We start from the raw sequence: 18,422 nt of genomic DNA on the forward strand, positions 1-18,422 counted from the left end.
GCCTGAAAGTGGAGAGGAGCAGAGAGAGAAGAGAACAGAGCAGTCACTGTGTTGTGGAACTCATTCAAAATGCGCTGGGCTGGGACGCCTGCATGGCTCAGTGGTTGAGCATCTGCCTTCGGCTCAGGGCGTGATCCCGGGGTCCTGGGATTGAGTCCTGCATCTGGCCTATGTCTCTGTCTCTCTCTGTGTCTCTCATGAATAAATAAATAAAGTCTTTAAATATAAATATGTATATATATAATAAATAATTTTAATTTAATAAATAATTTTAATAAAATTTATATAAAGAAAAAGCTCTGGGCCTGGCTTGCAAATGAGCAAACACTGAGGACACACAGCTACACTAGGGAGTACCAGCATGGTGGCCCTCATTGGTCATGGCTCTTATCAGGTTTCCTTGTACCCCTACAGCCCTTCAGTCTGTTCTCAATAAAGGAGTCAGAGTAAACCTTACTGGCTGCAGGCTGGGTTATGTTTCTTTGCTCAATAACTTCCAGTGGCTCTTCATTTTATTTAGGATAAAAGCCAATATCCTTTAATGGTATACAAGGCTTTATATTGTTCAGATTTCTGAATAACAGTCATACTTTATTTGTTATAATGCTGTTTCAATATTACTTACTGTACATTACTACAATAAAATACATAATAGAATATGGAGGAAAAATTAAAAGGAAAGTTAGGGACACCTGGGTGGCTCAGCGATTGAGCACCTGCCCCTGGCTCAGGGCATGATCCGCGGTCTCAGGATCGAGTCCCACATTGGGCTCCCTGCCTGGAGCCTGTTTCTCCCTTTACCTACGTCTCTGCCTTTCTCTCTCTGTGTCTTTCATGAATAAATAAATAAAATATTAAAAAAAAAGGAAAGTTAAACAATGGGGGTGTACACATATATGTGATATGTAATAAAAGAAAAAGAAGTGAATGGTCTACTCTTCCTTTCTGCAACTGGTCATGAGGTTTTCATAGTATGTGTTACTTGGTACTTTACTCCACTATTATCTAGTCAATAATAACATTCTCTTTTTTTCTTTCTTTTCTTTTTCTTTTTCTTTTTTTTTTTTTTTAAGAAAATCTGTAAGGTGGATAACCCAATTGCAATTTCTAACGGAAATGAGCTCTTAATGATCTTGTCTGGGAGGGGTGAGTATTTTTCATTAGCTTTTTCTTCTGATGATTTTGTTTGTTTTCTTTCATATTCCTCCACACTGTATGGTGTAGCAAGAACCTATTCATCTTTAGTTATCAAGATTGTTACCCAAACCAATACTGGAATCGCACTCTTGGCCTCTTTAGCAAAATAAGAAAACAGAAAAGGCTATTAGCAGGTTCAGTTTGTAATTCAATGTAGTTTGACTGTCATATTTTTTTAGAAATATGTTTCCAAGTCTTTTAACCAAGGGGCTGAGAGCTGCAGGAACAGACATATTTCAAGTGGGACAGTAGTTCTAACATCAGAAGATGTCACCCAACTTCCTCCAAAATGCTTCCAATTTGGTTTGAGAATCCTGACCATATCCTAATACTAGAACTACATGAATGTTACTTGACATGGTAAAGGGACTTTGCAGATGTGACTGAGATAAAAGATGTTGAGATGGGAAGAGTATATACCACAGGGGTTCAAATCTAATCACACGAGTCCTTAAACATGGAGAATCTTTCCAGGCCTAAAGAAGCAGACAGATGGCAATCTGAGAAAAAATCATTTTACCTCTCCTCCCATTACTGGCTTAGAAGATGGAGAAAGGGCCACATGCCAGTGAATATGGGTGGCCTCTTAAAGTGGGAAAATGAGAAAACATTCTCCTGGTGATCTTCCTGAAAGAAATGCAGACCAAGTAACATCTTAATTTTAGACCACTGAGATGTACATTGGACTTCTGGGCAACAGAAGTATAAGATAGTAAGTTTGTGTCGTTTTAATTCACTAATTTTGCGGTAATTTGTTACAGAAGCAATAAAAATATTCTACACTCACTATAAGGAAAACGGCACATTTACAATTGCTAGTTAACAGCATGAAAGGAATGATTCTCAGACTTGACTGCACATTAAAATTACCTGGAGAGCTTTTAATATTTGCGTGCCCAGGAACCAATGTCCAGCCCAATTAAATCAGGATCAATGGGGCTGGAATCCAGGCAACGGTATTTTCAGAGCTCCCCAGATGATTCCAATATATAGCCAAGTTTTGAGAACCACTCATATCTAGCATTCTTCAGAAGAGTATTTTCGCTGTTGCTACTGTGACTGAAATATTAATAGATTGTTCCATCCATGTATAAGCATTGGCTACTTTAGATGAGAAAGTATATCCTAAAACACGTGGCCCTTCCTCCCCCTCAGCAACTCATTGCCTTATTGCAAGATGTAGGGACTATTCTCAAAAGAAGGCTTGTTTGCAGAGCATTAGATAATACAGTGGTGTTTTTTTTTCCAAAACTTTCATTCTAAGCTAGAGTTCTTGAGTAATCATTGACTGTTTCACGTTTTTGATGAGATTAAAATACTTTGTTGGAGGGGTGATTTTAACAAAAGAAGGGGAAAAAAAAAGCATTTGAAAAGTGGACAGCCTCAGAATGGCAATGTATTGGTGTGTTTTTTATTTTTTTATTATTTTTTAAAGATTTTATTTATTCATGAGACACACACAGACACAGGCAGAGGGAGAAGCAGGCTCCATGCAGGAAGTCTGATGTGGGACTCAGTCCTGAGACTATGGGATCACGACCTGAGCCAAAGGCAGATACTCAACCACTGAGCCACCCAGGCGTCTGTTTTTTTTATTTTTTTTAATTTTTAAAGTCTTATTTACTTATCTGAGAGAGAGAGAGAGAGAGAGAGAGAGAAAGAGAGAGAGTATGTGTGTCTGTATGTGTGGAATAGAGAGGCAAAGGGAGAGAGAAAAAAACTCAAGAAGACTCCACAGTGAATGCAGAGCCTGGTGTGGAGCTTGATCTCATGACCCTGAGCTGAAATCAAGAGTTGGACACAACCAATTGTACTATGCAAGGTGCTCCTATAATGGTGTATTTTAAAGGTTAGAATCCAGCCATCAAAGTGAGGGAAACATACTATGTTTATTCTTGATGAAAATTAATAAGTTTTCACAGTTTAAAATAAACATATATTTTAGATAGGTGCATTTTTTTCAAAAAGTAAATTTATGCTGTGCCTTATGCCTTCGATTAATAAAGCAAATAATTTAAACAGTGAAAAGTGTGCCTTTTCTCCTTGTATAGTTTTTACATGGATTGAAAATGTAATTGTTATAAATGTGATTGTATTATGTTACCACAAGATATAAGAGCTAGTATAATAAAGGAAAATGATAAATAAAAACAGTTTAGTAAGCTGGTACATGGCAAGAAGTACTGATCTGAATATTTATCCTAGTTCTACAGCCGACCCATTCACTTGTGACTTTGGGAAAAGAATAACTCTGAAGAAGAATATCAGCCAAGCAAATAGATATATTAGAGTACATTGATAGGCTCAGTTTAAAATTCTATTATTTGAGGTCTGAACATAATGCTAAAAATAAGTAAAACACGGTGTTGAAAGAAAAACTCACTAATCTAGAAGTTCATCTTCATTATCCCTCCAAAGTGAAATGGAGATTTTCTCACACAAAACACTGAGGGAATGTATTGCTATTGGACCTACTCTAAAAAAAAAGGTTAAAAAAATTTCTTTCTTTAGGGAGTAGAAAAAATATATGTTAGAAATTCAGAACTACATATGAAATAAAGAACAAAAAAAAGAAAGAACATTAGACAAGAAATAAATGAAGAAAAAGAAAATATTTTTACTAATCAATGCAATAAATAATTATTTGTTCAGAGTAACAGCCAATAACAATGTATTAGGTGAGTGTATTATATGGGTAAGTAAAATGAATGACATCAATGCTATAAGGGATGAAAGGGGAGAATCAGGGCTACTTTGTTATAAGGCATTTCCACAAACTGTGAAGCATAATAGTATGATTTGATAGTGGATTTAGATTAATTGTGAATACATACATATTGTAAAGGCTGCAGTAACCCCTTATTTAAAAGAAATAAAAATAAAAGAAGGGTATTGATATACTGAAAGAGAAAAGGGAATAGAATCATATAAAATGATCAATTCAAAAAAGAGAAGGCAGAAAATGAGAGAAAACAACAATGAACAAGAAAAAGAAAACAAGTACTTACATTGTGGTTATTAAACCAAACATATCAATAATCACTTTAAATGTGAATTGTCTAAATATACCAAAGACAGAAATTATCAGAGTGAATGAGAGAAATCCATAAATCCCACAAGGTACAGCTATATATTGTCTACAAGGAACTCACTTTAAACATAAATAAATGGATAGGTTAAAGTAAAGAAGCAGAGAAGATACACTCTGATAACAATAATAAGAAGACAATTGGAGTAACCATATTAAGATGAAGCAAATTTCACACCAAAGAAAATTACCAGGGATAAGGAGAAATATTTCCTAATAATACAGAGGTCAGTTATCTAAGAAGACATAAAAGTCCTTATCACTTATGCATCTAAAGGCAAGGTGTCAAACCCTGTGAGACAAAAACTTATGGAACAAGGAGAAAAGACAAATCCATTAAGAGTTAGAGACACTGACACCCTTATTAAGTAGTTGATAAGTTAAGTAGGCAGAAAACCAGTAAGAATATAGTTGACTTGCACTGAACTATGGAAAGGCTTGATCTAATTGACATGCACAGAATATTTTATTCAATAACTGCAAGGTATACATCCTTCTCAACCTACATGGAACACTAACCAAAAGAAACATTATGTGCCCAACAAATACAAATGAACAATTTTTAAAGGATGTAAATCATCCAAAGCATTTCCTCAGACTGCAATAGAATTAAACCAGAAATCAATTCGCAGTAAGATAATTGAAATATCCCCAAATATTTGAAAATCAAAAATAATGCACTTCTAATAAAACATTGATTAAAGATGACTCAGGAAAAAAATTTAAAACATGTTGAACTAAGAGGTACCTGAGTGGCTCAGTCAGTTAAGCAACTTGTGATTTTGGTTCAGTCTTGATTTCATGGGTTGTGAAATCAAGCCTCTGTCTTCCTCTCCAATCCATGGAGCTCAAGTTCAGTAGGGAATCTGCTGGATATTCTCTCCCTCTACTCATCTTCCCACACACAGATGCATGCATGTTCTCTCCCTCTCTCAAATAAATAAATTTTAAAAAATATTTTGAACTAAATGTCAATGAAATATCCAAATTCGTGAGATGCAGTGAAAGTATTGCTTAGAGGAAAATTTATAGCATTAAATAATCTATTAGAAAAATCTAAAATCAAAATCTGAATTTCTATCTTAGGAAAAGAGAGAAAGAATAGTAATTTAAGCCTAAAGCAAGTAGAAGAAAAAATACAGTAGAGATCAAAGAATCTGAAATCAGAAAAATCATAGAAGAAAGCAATGATATCAAAAGATTTTTTTAAAAAATAAGTTAAACGAATCCACCTTTATTCATACTAACAAAAACAAAAATTACTAACAAAGTTACTGATATTAAAAATGAAAAAAAGGTTTGTCACTACTGACCCCATAGACATCTACAGAATAAAATAATATTAAGAAAAACTAAAAAAAAAAAAACACAACTCTATGACTACCATTTTAAAACAAATAAAATGGAACAATCCTTTGAAAGACATAAACTACCAATACCCACACAAGAAATTAAATATATAATCTGAATAGGCTTATTCCTATTAAAGAAATTGATTCATTAATTTACATAAGTTTATAAGAAAGAAAACATCAGGCCCAGGTGGTTTCAATGGTGAATTCTACCAAAAATTTAAAACCGCTATTGCTATACAAAATCTTCAAGAAAATATAAGCAGAGAAACTATTTCCTAACTCATTCTGTGAGGCCAGCATCACCCTATTATCAGAAACAATGGAAAACTATAGATCAATCTCTCTCATAGGTACAAACACACATAGATACATAATCCCCAAAGTGTTAGCAAATCAAAATCAATAATGTATAAAAAGAATTAAACACCATGATCAAGTGAAACATTCAGGAAAGTAATCTACCCCATAAATAAGCTAAAGAAAAAAAATTCTGATCATATCAATTGATGCAGAAAAACATTTTAATCTTGATGAAAACTTTCAGCAAAGTGGAATTAGAGGGAAACATTCTCAACTTGATTAAAAAAAAAAAAAAGGCTAGAAAAAACCTACAGCTAAAATCTCACTTGATGGTGAAAAATCTCACTCATTGGCTACTTTTTCCCTAAGATCAAGAACACAGCAAAAATGTCTCCTCTCACCACTCTTACATTAAAAGTACTAACTAGTACAAGAAGACAATAAAATAATTAATAAGAAAAAAATAAGTGATAAAAACAAATGACTAGTAAATGATTAAAGGAGATCTGAATTTGTTAATATATAAAAGTCAATTACTTTCCTACATATCAACAATTAAAACTGCAATTTGAAATTTAAAACACAATCCATTTATAATAATATCAAAAATGAGTACTCAGGTATGAATTTAACAAATATGAACAGGATACATATGTGGAAAAATATAAAACACTGATGAAAAAAGAATCTAAATAAATAGGAATATATTCTGTGTTCATGGATTATGGATTAGAAAACTCAATATTGTTAAAATAGCAATTACTTCCAATACGATTTATATATTCAATTTAATCCTAATCCAACTCCCAGCAAGCTATATTTTATTTATCAGCAAGCTGATGATATCAAGGGAGAAAAGACCCAAAATAGGAAAAAAAAAAAAAAAAAAAAAACTGCTGAAGAAGAAGAAAGTTGGAGTACTGACACTACTTGACATCAGACTATTACTATATATATTAATGAATAGATCAATGTTCTTGGTTAAAATAACAGACACATGAATCACTGGAACACACTAGATATCCCAGAGGTATATACAAAAATGTTTTGAGTTGATCTTTGACAAAATTAAAAGAGATCTTTGACAAAGGGGCAAAGGAAATTCAATAGGGATAGGCATCTTCTCAACAAATTATAGTGGGACAACTGGATATCTATGTTAAAAAAAAAGGAAAAAAAAGAACCTAGACAGACTTTAAGGGTTCATAAATTAAGTAAAAAAAATGGATCATAGATCTAAGTATGAAATGTAAGACTATAAAACTTATACAAATCATGGGAGGCAGTCTAGGGACCTTGGGTTTGACAACGAGTTTTTAGATACAACAGAAAAAACTTGATCTGTGAAAGAAAACAAACTGATAAATTGTTAAGTAAAATTAAAAATGTCTGCTCTGCGAAAGACAACATCAATAGAATGAGAAGACAATACATAAACCGGGAGAAAATATTTGTAAAACACGAATCTGATAAAATACTTATATCAAGTATACAAAGAGCTCCTTGAACTCAGTAATAGAAAAAAAAAATACCCCAATATAAAGTGGGCAAAAGATCTGAACAGATACTTCACCCAAGGAGACATACTCAAGACAGATGGCAAAGAGCATTTGGAAAGTTGCTCATTTGTTATCAGGGGACAGCAGATTAAAACACCAACCTGATACTACCACGCACCTATTAAAGAGACTGAAATCCCTGATGATTAGTAATGTTGAATATTTTATCACCATCTATATGCCTTCTCTGGAAAAAAAAAAATGTCAATTTAGGTCATCTGCCTATGCTTTAATTGGGTTGTTTCGTTTTAGTGTTGAGTTGTATAAATTCTTTATATATTTTGGGTATTAACTCCTCATTGGATATGTAATTCGCAGATATTTTCTCCCATTCAGTAGGCTGCCTTTTTATTACTAATTTCCTTCACTATGCAAAAGCTTTTTGTTTTGATAGTGCCGATAGTTCATTTTTGCTTTTATTTCCCTTGCCTGAGAAATATCCAGAAAAATGTGGCTATGGCCAACGTCAGAAGAATTTCTACCTGTGTATTCTTCTAGACCTAGAGGGCATTATGATAAGTGAAGTCAGTGAGACTGAAAAAGACAAACCCTCTATGATTTCACTCTTATGTGGAATCTTAAAAAAAAAAAAAAAGAAAGAAAAGAAAAAAGAAAAGAATAAATAAACAAAAAGCAGAATCAGACCTGTAAACACAGAGAACTGGTTGTCAGAAGGGAGGGAAAGGAGGGATGGAGGGATGGACAAAAGGTGAAGGGGAGTCGGAAATACATGTTTCCAGTTGTGGAATGAGTAAGTCAAAGGAATACAAGGCACAGCATAGGGAATATAGTCGATGATACTGTAACAGCCTTATATGGTGACAGATGGTAGTTACACCTCTGGGAACACAGCATTTAGCTTAAACTTGTCAAATCACTACGTCGTACACCTGAAACTAACATAACATTGTGTGTCAACAACACTTAAATTTAAATAGTTTTAAAAAATGGGGAAAAAGTAACTAAAATTAAAAGGAAAAAATAACCAATAAGACCAAATGCTGCCAACTATATCAAGCAATAGGAACGCTCATTTTTGTTAGGGGACGATACAAAATGGTATAGTCACTTCTGAAGAAAGTTGGGCAGTATCTTACCATGTGAAACATATTCTTTTCATATGATCCAGCATTCAGGTTCCTACTTATTCATCCACTTTATGTGAAAACACATTCACACAAAAATCTGCCCACAAATGTCATAGCAGCATTATTTATAATCACCAAAAAAAAAAAAAAAAAAGGAAACAAAAAAGATAAAAAAAGATGTCCCTCAGTAGGTGAATTGATAAACAACTGTGGTATATCCATGCAATGAAATATTACTCAACAATTTTTAAAAATGAGCCATCAAAATGCAGGAAAATATAGAGAAACATTAAATGCATATTACTATGTAAAAAAGACATTATGAAAAGATTGCATTTTCTAAGATTCCAATTACATGGAATTCTGGAATAAAACAAAACTATAGAGACAGTAAAAGAATTAGTGCTTGCCGCTGTGTTGGAGAGGAGAGTGAAGGGCTGAAAAAGTGAAGCCCAGGAGAGTTTTAGAGCAGTAAAATTATTCTGTTCACTACGATAAGGGTGAATAAAAGACCTTATGCTTTTGTCTGTATCTTTTGAACTTCACAGCACAAAAAGTGAATCTTAATGTATGCAAAGTAAAAATAAAATGATTTAGGAAGCTCTAGTATCCCCAGAAGGCAGGCAGGCTGTGACAGGAGAATCTAACTTTATTACAAATATATGGAACAACTTCACTGATGGTAATGGGGAAAAGGTACTGACCTACCTAAGTGACTTCAGAAATGAGTAGAGTCTGTAAAACAGAAGGCAAAGGGAGTTGTGTATAACTACAGCTTCCTTGCTGATAAATTTGCATCCAACAAGAATACACCTTAACAACTACAACACTTCCATTCATATTCACCAGACTGAAGAGTAAATTTTCATGTTATGAGCCAGGTTCCTCACTGTACAGAGAGAAGTTTACAGATAAGAGGGAGAGGAAGCTAAACTAATCCATGTGGTTAGTAATAGAGTTAGAAACATGAGTATCAACCCCTTTTTATTAATATACATATAAGTTATGCATAACATACATAGTTAAATATGCAAATATGTGTAGATATCTATATGCACAAAAATTAGTGCAAACCATAAAATAATGATTTTACATAATGACATCCCAGTAACAAGGAGAACAACTTGTGTCCAGATGTTTGTTTATAATACCATTTTCCAATAAAAGGACCCATGGGTCTTTGGAAAAAAGGACTGATTCTAGGGTTAGGACCAGAAATATATAATAAACATATCTGTTAGTGTCAGAAAGTAAGACTCCTAAAAACAAAAAACATTGAAGCCAGCTGAAAGAGCTCCTAAGGGACAAAGCTAGATTAGTTTGAGAAAAAAAAAAAAAAAAAGTTGTACTGGATTGTAACTTCAAAGTATGAAATAAACAGCTATTATTCCATGCGGATATAAATAAATGATTTACTAAATTAATACATTGAGAGGGGGGAGACTAATCCTCCATGCAGAAGAATTCTAAATAATTTAAGTAGATATTCCTTCCCCAACTATATACCTACTCCCCTGGTTTGCTGTGCATAGTAATTTCCTTCCAAAGTATACAGGATAAAGCAGCCCAGGTAGCTCAGCAGTTTAGGGCCACCTTCAGCCCAGAGCGTGATCCTGGGGTCCTGGGATCGAGTCCCATGTAGAGCTCCCTGCATGGAGCCTGCTTCTTGCTCTGCCTGTGTCTCTGCCTCTCTCTCTCTCGCCTGTGTCTCTCATGAATAAATAAATAAAGTATATATATTTTTAAAGTATACAGGATAGAAATGGGGAAGAATGAGTAACGTTATAGTAGAAAAATATGACAAACACTACCTTAGTTGGTGACCATGGACAACATCAATAATCATAAATCATGCTGATAATAGGTACCCTTCATATACTGTGATAAAAATAGCACTTTATGTCTGTGGACTTTCTCCTAATAACTCATATACCAAGTCTTATCATTAGACAAACTCCAACGGCGTGCCATTTATAAAATATCTGGTCAGTGTTCCTCAAAACTGTTCAGGTCATCAAAAACAAACATAAAAGTATGACAAACTACCACACCCAGGAGGAGCCTAAGGAGACATGATAACTAAATGCAATGCAGTATCTTGGAACAGAAAAAGAAAATTGGGTTAAAAACCTAGAAACTCTTAATAAACTATGGATTTTAGTTAGTGATAATAGAAACAAACAAATACCAAATGGACTCAGTGTCTTCGCTTAGCTGCAAGCCAACATCACACAATATCTGAGCGGTCTGGAAGTCAAACATGTTTAAAGCTTGTATGGGCAATAAAACACAGTTGACCCTTGACCAACAGGGATCAGGGATGCTGACCCCCCTGCGTGGTGGAAAATTCACATATAACTCTTGACTCCCCAGAAACTTAACTACTTATAGCCTTCTGTTGAATAGAAGCCTTACCAATAACATAAAGAGTTGATCAACACATATTTTTAGGTAATAAAGTGATCTTAGGAAAAAGAAAATGTTATTAAAAAAGAAAATGTTATTAAGGAAGAGAAAATATATTTACAGTGCTGTACTATTAAAAAAACTCATATATAGTGGACCTCCACAATACAAATCCCTGCTGTTCAAGGGTCAACTTGTAAAAGTAAAACATTTAATGAATGGCACAACCTCACTACACCCAGTATTTGCTAGTTTATTAAAAGCACTTATTTAAACATGTCACTCTCTTTCAATTAGATGGAAGACATGGCCTCACTTCCGATGTTATAAGGTATACGGCTTCAACAAAAATCCTTAATGAGAAGGACCATCAGGGGCCTAAATCTAAAGGTGGGACACTGGCAAAAATAAGATTGCAATAAAGAATAACAGAGCCAATAAGGAAATACATAGGATTACCTCATTTGTCCACGTCATGGCCCCGTCCCAGCACATACTTCCCTTTGGAATGGGAAGTTATAATCCTGTCCAAAATGACTCTGAAGTTTAAATATGCAGGTCTGCTGATATACATTTATTTTTCTCTGAGTAACGTCACGATAGAAATTATACTTTTGAATATTTGAAACACATGTTGAATTTATTGGTTCCTATGAGTAGAGAGACAGGTGAGTAAAAGAAAGAGATCCTGGACATAAATATAACGTTGGTTATAAGAAGACGTTTCTACTGAAGAAGAAGTGGAAACCAAGAAGTTTCCACTGAACAGAACGGAAAAAGTCCTTGTTACTACCAGTACCCATGGTACATAACCAGTTCCCCGTTATTCTCATCAAACAGCGGCCTAGGCAAATGCAACCTTCTCTACAAATAGTGAACTGGCTTTTGCCATGTGAATGGCAAAAAAAAAAAAAAAAAAAAAGTAACTCCAGTATATTATATTTACATATATTCATAATATAAAGCATTATGGAATAAAGACTAGATTCCCTACCTTAGACTACTCCAATATGGCAAAACATTTTGAGTTACTATAAATAGTATAAAACCAAAAAGCAAAGTGAACACCTTAAAATATTGCTAATACATAGGGGAGAAATATTGCTAAAGATGTTACTTTATCAGGGTACCTGGGTGGCTCAGTTGTTGAGCCAAAGGTCTGCCTTTAGCTCAGGGCGTGACCCTGGGGTCCTGGGATCGAGTTCTGCATTGGCCTGCCTGCAGGGAGCCTGCTTCTCCCTCTGCCTCTGCCTCTCTGTGTGTCTCTCATGGATAAATAACTAAAATCTTAAAAAAAATAGATGTCACTTTATCTACAACATTTATAATGAATATTCTGATTGCTTCATTACATTACAGATTACTTAAAAAAGTAAAAAGAAATGATTTTTCCTAAGAAATTGTGTTAGAGATCCATGAGCCGTTAAAGTTTTTGTTTCAGTATCATATGTGGATTTCATATTTTTCAGATTTTAGTGATTAAGCATTGTGATGACTGCAGTGCCTGTTCTCTGCTTTGGGTCTGGAACTTCCAGAACACTAAGGGGGATTAGAAAGCCCTGTGCTCAGTTTGCCTAATCTCTCATAGCTGACAAAATTCTTCGATCACACTTGGTCTTGACCTCAAGATCTTTTTTTTTTTTTTTTTTAAGTTCAACTATCAGTACTTTAAGATGTAAAGTCTTAGAACAAATTAAATCAGCTTCAAATATATATATGTATGTTTGCCAACAAGTTTTGTCATTTATTTCAAATTTTCCATTTAGCAAAAATGAACTTGCCCAGCAGCACTATGTCTGTTGTATTTTTTTTTTTTTAAGATTTTATTTATTTGAGAGAGCGGATACAAGAGAGCACCAGTGCAGGTGAGCAGAGTGACAGGGAGAAGCAGACTCCCCACTGAGTAGGTGACCCCAATGCAGGGCTCCATCCCAGGATCTCGGGATCATGACCTGAGCCAAAGGCAAATGCTTAACCAACTGAGCCACCTGGGTGTCCCATATCTGTTGTGTTTGTAGTGGGGTATTCATGCATATGTGTATGAATGGATTTCTTACTTTTTTCTATTTTTGAAAAACTCAGAACTGCCAGCTTCGGAAATATTCCACCTACTATTTACCCCCACCCCCACCTGCACCCCCACCTTGCCCCCCGTAATCTAATAGCATCTTCTAGAGGGAAGTGCTTTAATTCTCCATAGCACCAATTGTCATAAATGCTCTCTTGATATAAGAAACATTACTTGATAATTTCATTCCAGTAGGTGCTTCACTTCCTTTCCATGACCCTCTTTTCATGATAGGGCACTGCCTTTTCAGCTGAAGCACAATGAAGGCCTCCTCCTCAGCTCCTCAGGGAGTGCAGCCTGGTCCTTCCCTGTGCAGGCTTACAGCCTGGTAGCTCCTGCAGTCCACTACCTGTGCACCACGATGTGCTCACTGGAGTCTTTAACTGCCTTGGCCTTCTGGGTTTCTCCTTCTACCGACCCCTAACCTCAACAACTAGCATACGGTAGACTCTTCTGACTGGTAAATTGCTTAAGCATAAATGAATATTTGTTTTTATTTTTTATTTTTTATTTATTTATGATAGTCACAGAGAGAGAGAGAGAGAGAGAGAGAGAGAGAGAGAGGCAGAGACACAGGCAGAGGGAGAAGCAGGCTCCATGCACCGGGAGCCTGACGTGGGATTCGATCCCGGGTCTCCAGGATCGCGCCCCAGGCCAAAGGCAGGCGCCAAACTGCTGCGCCACCCAGGGATCCCCCCATAAATGAATATTTGAAAAGAAGTTCTTTGGATTTATATTTACCTTCATGAGACAATATCGAGAATGGATAAAGAAGTTTTTCTATGTAATTTACCTTGAATTTGTAAGTATAAGTAGACATAAAATAGTGAATTCACTGGTGTTTGCTAATAAAAACGAAGAATGGAGGCTCATTCATAAATTCACCAATTATTCTCCCTTCCATTTGTTTGGTTTGTTTTGTTTTTTGTCAAATTGCATTTAAAGTGAACTTGTTGGTATTACTAAATGAGTCACCTGAGCCAGGTCCACTATTTCGAGTTAAGATGCATTCACCCTGAGAATGTTAATTTATTGGAGCGGAGGAATGTCCATTTCCCTCTGCAAAGGCGGTGCTGGTTTGCAGCACTGGGGATACCATCACCCACAAGTATAGATGCACGTGCACACACGCAGAAATCACTGAGTATCTTATTTATGTGTGTGTCAGAAGAATTATGTGAGCCTTGTTTTTGGAAACGACATAATAATTTACTCAGTAAAATAATACATATTATCAAGAGAGTGCACCTATAAAGATCGCAGATAAATGCATTATTCAGTAAATGAAATAATAGCAATTTGCCACTATTATGCCTTAGTGGAGCTTGTAAAATGAATGTATTGCTTTTAGCGCTATTAATAATTTACATCAATAAGTTTATATGAGACATTTTTGGCTTTCGGTAATAATGCCAACAAGAAATAAATATGAAGTCTGTTTTGGAAAGCTTCATAATTTCTAAAGATCAGATTTTGTTATCGATATAATTTGATTCACTGGAATCTCACTTTACAGTGATGCAAGGACCAGAAAAGGAAAAAAAAACAAAACAAAACAAAAACTAATAGCTACGCAAATAGAAGGTTTGGGTGAACCAACAAAATACACAAAATGCATTTAGTGTGTTCTTTAGCGGAAACAATACTAGTAGATTCTACTCTCCAAAAATTGTGTATGTGTCTCTCCTAGAAAATAGAAACTGGACTTGATTTGAGGTCAATGCAAACCAAGTTCTTGAGGCTAGAGGGACATCACAGCTGTGAAAATTCTGTGTATGTGTATGTATGTGACTGTGTGTGTGTTTCCTCCCAAGAATCGAGCCTCCTCTAATCTTCTCTTATTATTAGAGGAGACCTGGGGAAACTCCTCTGGCCCCCTCGCTCCCCAGGTGGAGTCTCCCCATAGTAATATTTGCTGATTTAAATGGGAATCTATATTTTTTAACATGATATACAAGGAAGTTTAAGCAGTGGACCCACATCAGACATTATTAACGGGACCACATACAATGTCTGCACATATATTTACACACATCTGTCTCTACACCCAATAGCTGTCTCCAAGGAGGAACTTAACATCTCTGAAAGACCACAGGGGGAGAAAGGCTTAAGTTTTTGTTCTTAATTTTTTTTGTTTTTATCTATTTGAACTTCTTTGAATTCTGTAACATGTAAAAGCACTATTCAAAGTTTCATGCACTTAAATTGTGTGTGAGAGAGAAAGCGAGAGAGAGAGACAGAGGAGGGACAACTACAGCCTAAACCTAGTGTTTCACCTATAAAAAGAAACTATTGATTATACAATCAACTCGCACACACCTAAGGTTTTACCTCGTCATATTAAAGGCCCAAATGTTACAGAATAATTTTGGCATTCAAAAAAATAATACTACTCTTTCTGCCTATGTCTCTTCCTCTCTCTCTGTGTCTCTCATGAATAAATAAATTAAATCTTTAAAAATAAATAAATAAATAAATAAATAAATAAATAAATAAATAAATAAATAAAATACTAGTTTGAATATACACAATACCACATCTTCCCACCTTCCAATTTGTCTTTTGGCAATTTTCTTGTCATTCTCTTTTGGATAGAAATCTCAAGAGACCAACTTTGCTTTGACTGTCAGAAGAGATTTGCAGACATCAGCTACTTTGAGATGTTCACTTCTCACCTCTGGCGAGAGGATATATTGTCTGCACATCTGGCTAATAAATTCATTTTTTCCTCCTGTTGAAAATATTGTATTACTTAATCCCCATAATCTTTTCTCTTTGGATACTGCTTCAAAGGCTGAAAACATATATATAAATACTTTCTCAGCACTGAGTGTGGAGAGGGAGACATCATCGTATTTGGGTGCTGAGTATGGCCTAGAGAAAATTTAAGTTATTTCAACAAAGCAATGCAAAAAAGATGAGGAAAAAGGAATTCCGACAAATACTACCTATCAGAACAAATGCTTTAATTCAAATAACAGAATAATTCTAATATTGTTCTGGCCATATAATCTATTAGGCAATAATTTTTATGATAACTCAGTATTCCTGTCCAGGTACAGGCATTGAGGCATCTTTACAAGACTGCAGGGTAGTCCCCTTCACTGACAACTTCAAAGGCCTGTCACCCTGAATCAGGAGTCTCTAATAGAACTCTCTTTCTCAATGGGGTTGTGGCATCTGGACAGGGAAAACAAAACATTAAAAGATTATGTGGTGGGTGGAGAAAGAGGCACAAAATGGTTTTAAACAGGAATACAACCTTACCAAAATGGCAAACCCATCTCAAGTATGTGATCTGATATACAGAAAACAGCTCAGTGACTGAGTGAAATGACACCTTCTGATCTTGGGACCACTTTCAGGTGGAACAAATGATGGCCTTACAGGTAAGCAGGTTGTACTTTTGGTAGACCTCAGGGCAGCAGACACAATAAGGACTGCTAACATTTATCAAATGTGCTCCATCTACTAATTACCTGAGCAACATCTTATTTAGTTCTCATAACAGTTCTTTTTTTTTTTTTTTTTTTTTTTTAATTTTTTATTTTTTTATTTTTTATTTATTTATGATAGTCACAGAGAGAGAGAGAGAGAGAGAGAGAGAGAGAGAGAGAGGCAGAGACACAGGCAGAGGGAGAAGCAGGCTCCATGCACTGGGAGCCTGATGTGGGATTCGATCCCGGGTCTCCAGGATCGCGCCCTGGGCCAAAGGCAGGCGCCAAACCGCTGCGCCACCCAGGGATCCCTCTCATAACAGTTCTGATGAAAGTGCTGTCATTACCTCCATGGTCCTAACATCTCCAAGGAAACTAACATATCGAGAACTTAAGGAATTTTGACAAAGTACACACAATGAATAAATGATCAATACCCCATGTCACTATGCTGCACTAGTACTTGGCAACTCTCAGGTTTCAAATCCTGAGTCTAAATATATGTCTTAACAGTCTCTTTCTTAAGAGGAACAGCTGGGATGCCTGGGATGCCTAGGTGGCTGAGTGGTTGAGTGTCTGCCTTTGGCTCAGGTAGGGGTCCTGGGATCGAGTCCTGCATCGGGTTCCCCAGGAGGAACCTGCTTCTCCCTCTGCCTGTGTCTCTGCCTCTGCCTCTCTGTGTGTGTCTCTCATGAATAAATAAGTGAAATCTTAAAAAAAAAAAAAAAAAGGGTGGGGGTGGGGGGGAGAGACAGAGAGAGAGAGAGAGAGAGAGAGAGAGAGAGAGAAATAGCTTTCTCAGTTGATGGTGTACTAACCTCAGATAAATCAAACCAACTCTCTGGCCCAAGATTGTCTTTTGTAGATAAACTGGTTATCTGAACTTCAGCCTCATGTACTTTTAAACTAACCAGAACTGCACCTCGTCATTTGTGTCTCTATGTGAGCCCAGTTTATGCTGTGGCTATAACTAGATCTTAGCTGATCAGTCTGGACACCACTACATGTTATAAGCTAAAGCAGAAACAGAGATTTGTGTCCTCAACTCTCTCATGTATACAGAATTTTATCAAAAATTGTGGAATCCAAACATGATCTCGTTTTCGGCCTGGGATATTTTAGAAAATACTGCCTCCGAAAATGGGACTGGAGGAAATTCTTGGCACTTTTTGTTATAATGATCTTTCTCTCATGTGGGAAAAAGATGAATTCAATCACCCGACACTAGGAGTTCGTGATACTGCATGGTTTGGACCACTTCATTCCCAAAACATCATTTATTTGTTGTGGTAAGGGTAGGAAACTAAAGCATTAGATGCTTTAAAAATTTTTTTTTATATGTCATTTAACAATTTTACAGTTTTGTCAACTGGTAATAATTCAGTCAATCTCTCTCAAATATATATAGATATATTTATCTATATATATTTGATATGTGCATTTGATATCAAATATGTATATTCGATAATATGTATATATAATGTGTATATATATACACACACACATAGTACTATATATATATATCATACTATATATATATATATATATAGTTAATACTATCATAGAGGTTCATAAATCCATTTTAACTGATTTCCTGGCAGTTTGATAATTTGACACACGATATTATAAAAAAAATAAATAAATTAAGATGGCAAAAGGGTGTTTCCCCTCATCACTGGCTAAGAATTCCTCAAACAATAATTTGTCAGTATTATACCATTTCACAAGAAATAGTAAATAGAAGCTCACAATTTCATTTTTAATGTAAATATGACGCAATATGCACTAAATTCATCCTGGAATTTTATTAATATTAATTCATTAATAAACAACAGCAGTAACAATGAAAACCTAGAAGGCACTATTAGCTAATACATTCTCTGAGGCTCTAAATGGAATTCTAGCCATAAAAAAGAAATAATTC

Source organism: Vulpes lagopus, chromosome 11 (assembly GCF_018345385.1).
Source record: "Vulpes lagopus strain Blue_001 chromosome 11, ASM1834538v1, whole genome shotgun sequence".
NCBI lineage: Eukaryota > Metazoa > Chordata > Mammalia > Carnivora > Canidae > Vulpes > Vulpes lagopus.